Genomic DNA, 9,637 nt, shown 5'->3' on the forward strand with positions numbered 1-9,637 from the left:
TCCTGCTGCCTCTGTGCGTAGGGATGTGGCTGAGAGACCTCTCAGAAATGCTGATAAAATTGCATTGAAAGGACTCTTGGGGGATGTATTTTAGGAGGAAAGGAGCAGAAGAGTGAGTGAGTGATGCTGCTGCTGCTAATAAGGGAGATTAATGAAGGAAATGTATCCAAAAACCCCTGACGGTATGTGCTCAGGGCCTGTTTATTGTAACATTGCTGATGTAAAGATTAACTATTTAGAAGCATCATTTTCTAAGGCCTTTTTGTTGAATTGTGTTTGCATTATCTTAGGTAGATGCTTTTAAATTGTGAAATGTTTGTTTTGAATTAAGGTTTGCTTAGATTCTAATTTGGTCAGAATAAACTGTGCTAGTACACTTGAGCATTTTTACATTGGAACAAATAGGTGTGTATTTAATGTTAAAATTTGTCTTGGATTTGGGTAGCCAGTGCTAACAAATGTTAGGGTTTTACTGTTGGCTTCATTAAATAGAATACAATTTGATAAGAGTGAATACATTTTTAATGTATAAGTACTTATGGTATTCATATGATATACTAATATTATTTGCTAATATTTCTGGCTGATTTTGCTGCCTTATTTTTTGGCAGTGATTACACTGTTGTGGATGTCTCTTATGCTCTTTGTTGATCTGCTCAGTATTTTAGTATTAGGTGTTTGGACTTCATTTTTTTTCCCATTTTAGGATTGAGTAAAGGTATCTTACTGACCTAGTTATTGTTGTGAGCTGTTTTAGGTATAGATATTTTCTTCTACTTTATGTTCTGCCCGATACTACAAAACAGCTCTAAAAGGCTTCTTGCTACAGTGGTGTGGCCTGTAAATATTTTTCTAGCTCATAAGGCAGGTTTTTCCCTTCATTTGTTGCTGTATTGGTAGCAGTGATTAGGTTATTCAGAGCACGTGAACCAATTTCATCCCCCACCGAAGAAAGGAACTATTGCGACCATAGAGACTATTCTAAAGACATAGATTGGATGGCACTGGATAATTAGGCAATTCTGAAACTGCTAGTAACCCTCTCCTGGTTTTTAGTAATTGAACTGACAGAGGAAAAAATTGTACTATTTGTAATGTGAGAGATTGTTGCTTAGGAATTGAAAATAGCTGTGTCATAGTTTCTCAAGAATACCTGAAATTTCTTCATCTGTTTTAACTGTGTACTGTGGTTTTTTCGTATGTGGCATATTTGATAAAATGCATCTAGATTGAGATGGAGCAAGTTGCTGAAAGCAGAATTGTAGTTATATGTCTATGTTGCTTATGATTCTTTTAATTCTAAAATAATTCCAACATTATTCTTAGCTATGAAACACCTGGTAAAGAATAAAGAGGTAGGCCTTACTTTTGATAATTGGGGTGTGAAATTATAGAGCAAACATCTGATTGTGGGGTTTAAATATCTTCCCCTATTTTAAGATACTGCATGTCTTAGCAGATGCTTGTAAACTATAAACTAAAAATACAATGGAGTAAGGTGTACTTGAGCTAGTTTTAAGGTGTTATAACAAATACCCTGTGGTTTGTTTTTGTTTATTTCACTCCTCCCTCCTAGCTATTGCTCAGAATGGAGTATTATCAGGCAGGAATGATATAACCTGGTTTTAGAAAACTTCTCTTGAACTTAATGTCTAGCTCCATCTCCCTGTCCAGTCTGTACAAGTCTCCAAAGTTGGTAAAGCCCCTTTGGATATACAGACATTTTTCGGTAACTAAATTGGCAAGAAGGTAATGAAGCTTTTTGTGTTACTTGTTGGCATTGGTGGATGTGAACCTGTAACCTTAGGCCTGTCTGATTCAGTAGCTTGAAAGAGCTATATAATGTCTAACCTCTGAAATGGTGTGGTCAAAGTTAATGATATATTATTGTGCTTGAGTTCTGTGTAATACTTTTTAAAATGAGTTGCTCTATGCAAGCTATGACTTAATGTTGAACTGAGCCACAGAAACAGCAGCAGAGGCTGCAGGGCAGGTAAATGAGCTCTTCAACATTTCTCTTGGGTTTTTGAGTTGCTGTGTGGGGAAAATGGATTTTGTGACACATTTCAGGTGCTGCTAATTTGAAATGGAGAGAATTTCAGAAGTGAAGCCTTGTAAGAGTAAGTAGTGATAGTGGTAGCTAGCCACTGAATCTGCTGAAGGTAAAAAGCAGTTAACTTCAGGTGTGCTGAAAGGGTGGTTTTCAGAAGACATGAGAGTCCTAATCATCCCTGTCACTGCAAGGGTTAAGTGTTGAGCAGACTGTGCAGTTCTGTCCTTAAACCACAGGGGGAAGGTAGTGACTTGGGTAGAAGAAAAATAAAAAACTGAGATTCTCAATATTGACTAGAAAGCACCTCATTTGTAATTCTGAACTTCTGTTACTAATTCTTCTGCATCAGTAAGTGCTTGTCCTTGAATTATTAGCTGGGGAAAGGCTTCAAAAGAAACTATGTGAAGGCAAAACTTCAAGGTTTTAGTGTGGTCCTACTTACTTTTACAGTAACACGCTCATAATAATAATAATGCTGTTATATGCAGCTTCTGATAATTTAGTTTATCTCCTGTGTTCTTCAGTAAAGCAGGTAGAGATGCCCTGAAACCAGCACAGGGCTCCCTGCTCATTGCCAACTCAGATAAAAACTATTCTTACCCATAAAGATTGCAAAGGAAGAAAAACCTCAGGCAGGCAGTGATGAAATTGATATCGTAGAGCCTGAAAGCATACGTCTGGGGTTAGAAATAATTAATTTCAAGATGCAATCATTATTTTTAACAACAGCAGTACAAGCTATCTCAGTGTTACTTTAAACTTGTTAGAAGGAATAGCTATCATAACATGATTTTACACAGCAGATCTCATTATACATAGATAATGAAGAGCACAGTAGAAATCAAAAAGGTTTTAGGTGGGAAGCAGTGTGTAAAGTTTGCAGATCTGCTCTAATGATCTTCCTTGAGTTGAAAGCCCCCTTCTTAAAAGCTGAAAGAGAAATACCATCATTAGTTGGAAAGATTTAAACATGCTTGCTGTAACATGCTGAGCACTACAGCTCTGTATTAACAGACATGGTGCATAAGATTACACCATAAGCAGGTTTATTTCTCCACACAGATGAGAAACTGTAGGATGGAAAGCCACTTTCTTGGGAAACAATAATTCTCATCATCACAGGAGAATGAGCTAAGCTGGAAGACTTAGTTTGGTATGAGAATTAGTGAATAAGCATTTAATTTGGGATATGATAGTTATGATTAGTAACTCCTGAAGCTATTGAGTGTTTTTTCTATTTAGCTACTGTCACTAAACAATTATATTGCTGCAAACTCTACCTGTGTTATACTTGTGAAATGTATAAATGCTGTAGCCATATAGTGTATGAGCAAGTTCAGAAGGAGTAGTAGTGGGAGAATCTCTCGGATTAGTTTTATTTATTGAAATATTAAAATGGAGCATAATTCGTAGAACTCAAATTGTCACGTAAGAAGAATGGACGTTGTGCATTTCATTACAGCTTGCTTTCCTCCTTAATCCAAGGCAGAATAAGGTGCTGTGGAGTACTGATGTGTCAAAATATGTCAGACTGAAAAGTGATAGATCTGGAGAGCTGGTTCTGTTGCAAGGTAATAGTGTCCTCAGCCATCCTGAGACATTGCATGCTTCTCTGGGTGTAATATTAGCAGATGACTGATTAAACTGGAAATAATTCAGAGCAATACACTCTAGAGTCTGATTTCTTAGCAAAGATAAAGTATATCTTTATGAATCAATAGCTGAACTGAGTTTGGAAGGGAAATGGAACTGTTTGGGTCTTAAGCTGGAGCAATGGAACCATGCTGTGATGGAAAAGGGCTTGACTTAGTAAATGTGTCCTAACAGTGAGACTGTAGGAACCAAATAATGGTTTCAAGGACATTGTGAAGGCCACATTTTAAAAGCTTCCTGAATTTGAAATAAATGTAAACCCCTTTTTTAATAGCAGCTGGGTTTTTTTTTGACAGCTTTGCATTTTCAGTGGTGATGTAATCACATAAAGAGGTGTTGATGCCTGTTACTTGAGAGCAAATCAGGTGATTTGGTATGCACTGGAAAATACTGAAGAAATAATATCCATTTAATACAAATGGTAACAATCTGAAAGACAGGAACTCCATGCTTTTCGTGAGAGGTAGGAATGACCAGCTCATGGTAAATGGATTGCTTAAGTTGGTGTATTCTAGGTAATTCTAATTGAAATTTCTTTCCAAACACAGGTTCTGCAAACTTTTGGTAGTTCTGTGATCATCAGCTTCATGTTCAATAGCAGTTTGAAATACCAATAGAGTTGCACAGGTAACTGAAATAAGGGGAAAATCAGATGTACAGAACAGGTAACAGCCTGGGAAGAGCAAGGAGAACAAGATAAGGACTTCAACTTCAGAAAAATGCAATGGATAAAATAGCTACAGTTAATTTAAAAATCATATATGGCTGGATTAAGTGAAATCAGTTAAAAATTCCCCCTACAAGAAGCAGGGCTCTTAAAATGAAGTCTTCTAAAATGTTGTCAAGGGGTTTATCAGTAGTTGGCATTTTTGTTTCTTCTCCAAACTTTTTGAGATATGTTAACTTGTCATTTAAGATTTAAAAAATGAGACTAGGTGAGAGTTTGATCTGACAAAGTTTTGACTTCAGGAAGCTGGATTCACTTCCTTCTGATTGCTGTCTAGCTCAGTCACAGAAAAAAACCAAAATTCTCACCCTTTTCAGCTACCAATAGGTATGAAATACATGTACTCAAAGGATTAACTTTTTTCTAGAAAATGTTTTCCACCTTCAGTAATTCCAGATTGTACAGAAGACAGGCTTTCTGTTACCAGGAAAGTAATGCTTCGTGTCTGTACCCACACATAGAAGTTTATTTACTTCAAAAATGGCCTGCAAAGTGGATGCAGATGTAGACTGGAGAAGATGAATGTGTTCTGCTTCAGTAATCTGGGCTTTGTTGCATTAAGTACTTGCTAAATACAAATTATAGAGCTTTAGTTGAAGTTGTAAAATGAGTAAATGTGTGCCATGTGAGTAAAATGAGCCATGTGTGAATAAAAATATTGCTGAACTTAGTTAGCTACAGATGGCTTGAATATTCAGAATTTCATTTTTGGTCTACTTCAGTACTGAGTTAGGTAAATTAAAGAAATAATTAAGTACTGGTTCAGTACTCTTTCAACTTGATTGAAAACATTTTAACACAGATCTTAATTCCTGTTAAGAGAATATTAAATTCAGCTTTCATTGAAGTAAATATTTTAATAAGGGTGACTTATTTTGGGAGAATATGTAATGCAGTCATCAGAAGTCTTTTGGACCTCTATTAATAATGCAGTGAAAAGCTTGGTTTTGTGGTGCATGTCCCCACTATGGATTTGTAAAAAGATAAGTCAACTGCACATCATGAAAGGGTTTAGTTTAACATTGCATAGGAAGCAGATTAGAGAAGGGAAAACTTCAGCACTTTTCCTTTCCTAAACGAAAATGTTCATCACCCTCAGAAGTATAGATCCACCACCAATTGTCTTCTGTCCCTTTTCACGACATGCTCTTTCAAATTAAAGCAATCAATACAGCATCAGTTCATCCTGTGTTTGGGACAGCCTCACACATCAGCAGGAGATGGTGAGGAGGACGTGCAGCAGGTTGTGATCACTAACATGCACAAGAGGTTCTCATCATCAGGACAGCTTCTCTTCTGGAGTAGCATCCAGTAGCTGAATTCAGTGAGGATTTCTTGACTCTGTGTGCTTTGCCATGTTATTTTCAAGTACATCTGACAAATGTCACAAAAACCCAAGTTCTGATCTTGGATTACAAAAAACTTAGACCCTACATGCAGGTCTAAGTATCACTGTATATTAAAGCAAATCAACCCTATTCAGCAAACAACTGTCTTGATGCATGAATACCAGATTTGGTTTCATTTAATTGACAAACATTTTTGCTTTGACTATATAATAATACAGGAGTAAACTCTGGGCTGGAGGGGCTGACAGTTCTTAGTGATGAGTTATTAAATGTTTAGTCTCATAAGTAACCAGAGGGTTCAGATTCTATGGGTGACTTCATAGTTGGTGTTCTAGAATTAGCATGAAAGTAAATAGATCACCCAAACCTGCTCCAGTTTCTCCACCAGGTGACTGGTAGAATACCACTCTTACCCTACTTTAATACCAGATTTATCCATCTTGGTAACATTCTAAGTGCATTCAGCTGTTCAACTCTTAGAGCACAGCAGCCTTTAATGAAAAAAAAAACAACCAATTGCTGAGTGTAGTGTAGGTGTGTTAAACTGAGCTACCTTTGCTGAAGGTGGTGACAGTTTTGCCTGAAGGCTCAGGTTGTAACTGTTCCTGTGCCCAGCCTGTCTGCCAGCCATGGGACTTCCTGCACTCAGCAGCCTAACCAAAACAATTACAGTTCTTACACTTGATGTTAAGGCATTCTGGATCAATTAAAAGTGTGGGTTTTGCTGTATCTTATTGTAAGATTTCTTTATTTTTTGTTTGCCAGAAGTATGCTAAGTTCTCAATTTGTTTGTCAGGATTATTGGAGGATTTAATTTCCATTACAGTTTTCAACAAATGATTCTGTAAACTGTTTGCTACTAAATGTTTAGATGCCTTTTTTTTTTCTAAACTAGGAGTTGATTATTTCCTTTTGCTTGAGATGATAAGTAAAATCCTTCAATATCTCCTGTTTGTTTGTTAGCTAGAATAACTATCTTGTTCTGGTAGGATGCATTGCTGTCTTCAACACTGGGTGTCTCTGAGGTACCTTCCCAGTATTTTTCTGATTGATCAGTCTCTGGTCACAAGTCAAGGGAACTTTTAAGGACAACTTAATATATTGTCTAAACCCTGGGTAAATATTACTGTTCTACAAGATAATAGTTTTATTTCCTTTTTGGTTCTCTGCTGATGCTAAGTAGTACACTTCCTTTGTCATTATTGCTCTCTTAATCGTGCTTCATAGAGGTTAATCTGACTTTGTAGTTAATTTTAGTGTCTGTTGAAAAAGAAAAGCAGGATGGCAATACAGTTACCCAACTGCTAATCAGTTTTAAATTAGATTCAATAAAAAATGCTATCTTCTGGCTATATTAATAACTGAAGAGGTGAAAGCACTTAATACCTCTATATTGCTATATACTGTCTTCCTTTTCTGAAAAGGAATGGCAATTGCACATAGCAATTTATTCTTAATAAAAAGGGCCAATTAACATCCCATACAATGTATGTCTGTTACATGCTTCAGAAAGCAGTTTCATTGTTTCCATTTAACTATTTGAGACATCAAGTAACAGATGTGTGAAACAGCAAAGTTTTTTGGAATTTAATTTCAAAAAATTTGTTTCATCTTTATACATACTAGTCGTAATCTTCCTGATTCAGTCTATCTGAAATACCAGTATCCATTTCCTACTTGTAATTCATGAGTTGGTTTTGAAAGAATGCTCACTTGTCTGCTCAGCAAAACATTAAAAGAACAAAACAAAAACTGGGCATTCTCATAGTGTCCAGCTGGCAGACAATGTAATTGGCCTGTAAACAAGTTGCATTTATCTCTAAGAAGTGATTTGCAGCAATAGCAAATTACCTCTGTGCTTACTATAGTAAAAGATTTCATTATAGTTTGATCACAGATTTTGGAATTGCCTTTTTACATCCAAATGGAGAGGAAATAATTCTTTTGTGGGTATCTTACTGCCATTCACTGGTGTAAACCACATTTTTCAGACAACTCATGCTCTTTTACATATTCTGGAAAATACAGGCGTTTCTAAACTTTTAGATGGAAAATAGTATTTTGGACTTGGGGCAGGGTGGGCCTTTTAGATTGTTTCTCTTCTCTAGTGCTGGGAAAGTGTGTTTCATTTGAAAGTAATTGCCTTCTATTTCTCCTTACTATACCAAGTTACATTTTGAAAGGCAAGGTTCACATCCTTGCTACCAAGTTCTGAGGAGGTCACTATTGACTTGAGGGAGTATCTTCTGCAGGGGAGATAGTTTGGCATGAACACTGAACAACAGACAAGTGGCCCATCCATTTATATCACCATTAGAATATTTGTGTATTTCATTTTTTCCTGAAGTTTTTTTCTACAGTATTTTTTTTTAAGATGAAAAAAAGCACAACCTGAGGGGAATGTCTTTGGAAAAACAATATTTAAAATATTTACAAGGTTCAGTGTGCATTACTGTTAGTGATGTAGTTGCACAGCTTGACAATAGAGGGAAGAATTGCACATCAGCAGCAGTCAGTTGTTTCACACAGCTTTTTACAGAGACAGCTGGTTAATTTTCTTTCAGGCATTCAGCTTGAGTATTATTTCCCACATAATCTTAACTTGAAAAAAGCAGCCTCTTTTCTCCTTCTGGAAGTAGATAAAGTTCAATACTTTCATTGTAAGTAGAATCTATGTTTGTGTTCCCCAATGAAAATTTGTTACCCCTGTTAGCAGCTCAAAATACCTTCTTGAGTTTTCCTCCGAACTTGTTCACATAGAAAATTAATATTTGTTTTAAGCAAATGCTTTTCTTTATCATCCATCAGAGATGAAAGATTACATTGTTTAATTTGGGGTATGAAACCTCCTTTAGCCTCCAAGGAGCTAACTCAAAGTCCTTAATGAGTTAACTGATGTGTACTGTAAAATAAATTGCTCCCCTCTTGGGCTGGGGAGCCTGGAACTGGACACAATATTCCAGATGTGGCCTCAGTAGTGCTGGGTAGGGAGGAAGGGTCACCTCCCCTCACCTGCTGGCAACGTCCTTCCTGATGCAGCCCAGGACATGGTTGCTGCCTTTGCACAAGGATGTGTTGCTGCCTTGGGTTCAACTTGGTGTCCACGAGGACCTTTTCTTCAACCAGCTGGTTGGCCTCTAGCATGTACTTGTGAATGGGGGTCCTAGTGGTAAGTTTTAGGGTTTTTTCTTTTTTAAAGCTATGCTATATTGAGTTCAGCTTTTGTGAGACTGTTACTTCACAAGTGTATGATGTAAAACTCTGATTTTATATTTATCATTAATTAGGGATGGGACTTGCTCCTTTATTTACAGACTTCATCAGCACAAGCTGCTTTTTAACTTATCATTTACTTAATATTCCTCATGTCAGTGATAAGCTACTGTTCAGAACACAGATGTATTAGGTTGCCTCCATATGTTGCTTTGTCTAATTAGCCATTTTGGAAAAAATACTTGAAGTTTTTTTATCTTGTGGTAAAAATTGATCCTACAAATGATGAACAGTTTTTCATTGATGGTTGTGTTTGAACATATTTTTAGGCAGAAACTTTGCAATAGTTTTGCTAGGTTTTCATTTAAATTTTCTTTGCATTTGGGAAAAGCAGGGTGTTTTGTTTGCTTTAAAGCTTATACTGGGCAGATTTTGAAGACCTATTTGAATCAAACATATGAAGTGATACACCTCTATTCTAGTCAGTGTCTTACAGCTTCTTTGAGGAGTTGTTTTTTTCCAAATTGTTAACAGTTTATCCAATAGTGCAATGTCCACAAGGTGATATGAAAGTGTATATTTTGCTTTTGTCTTCTCAGATTGTTATTTATACTTTTTGTGCTGTTTAGTTCTTCTTTCCCT

The 9,637-nt window shown here is 36.4% G+C and overlaps 1 protein-coding gene across 2 annotated transcripts in view; it reads left to right on the plus strand.

The window, feature by feature from the left end:
* Positions 1–9,637, plus strand: part of PRKCZ (protein kinase C, zeta) — a 45,308-nt gene that overhangs the window by 10,664 nt on the left and 25,007 nt on the right. The window lies entirely within an intron of this gene.

Source organism: Chaetura pelagica, unplaced genomic scaffold, assembly GCF_000747805.2.
Source record: "Chaetura pelagica isolate M959 unplaced genomic scaffold, ChaPel_1.0 scaffold159, whole genome shotgun sequence".
Lineage (NCBI taxonomy): Eukaryota > Metazoa > Chordata > Aves > Apodiformes > Apodidae > Chaetura > Chaetura pelagica.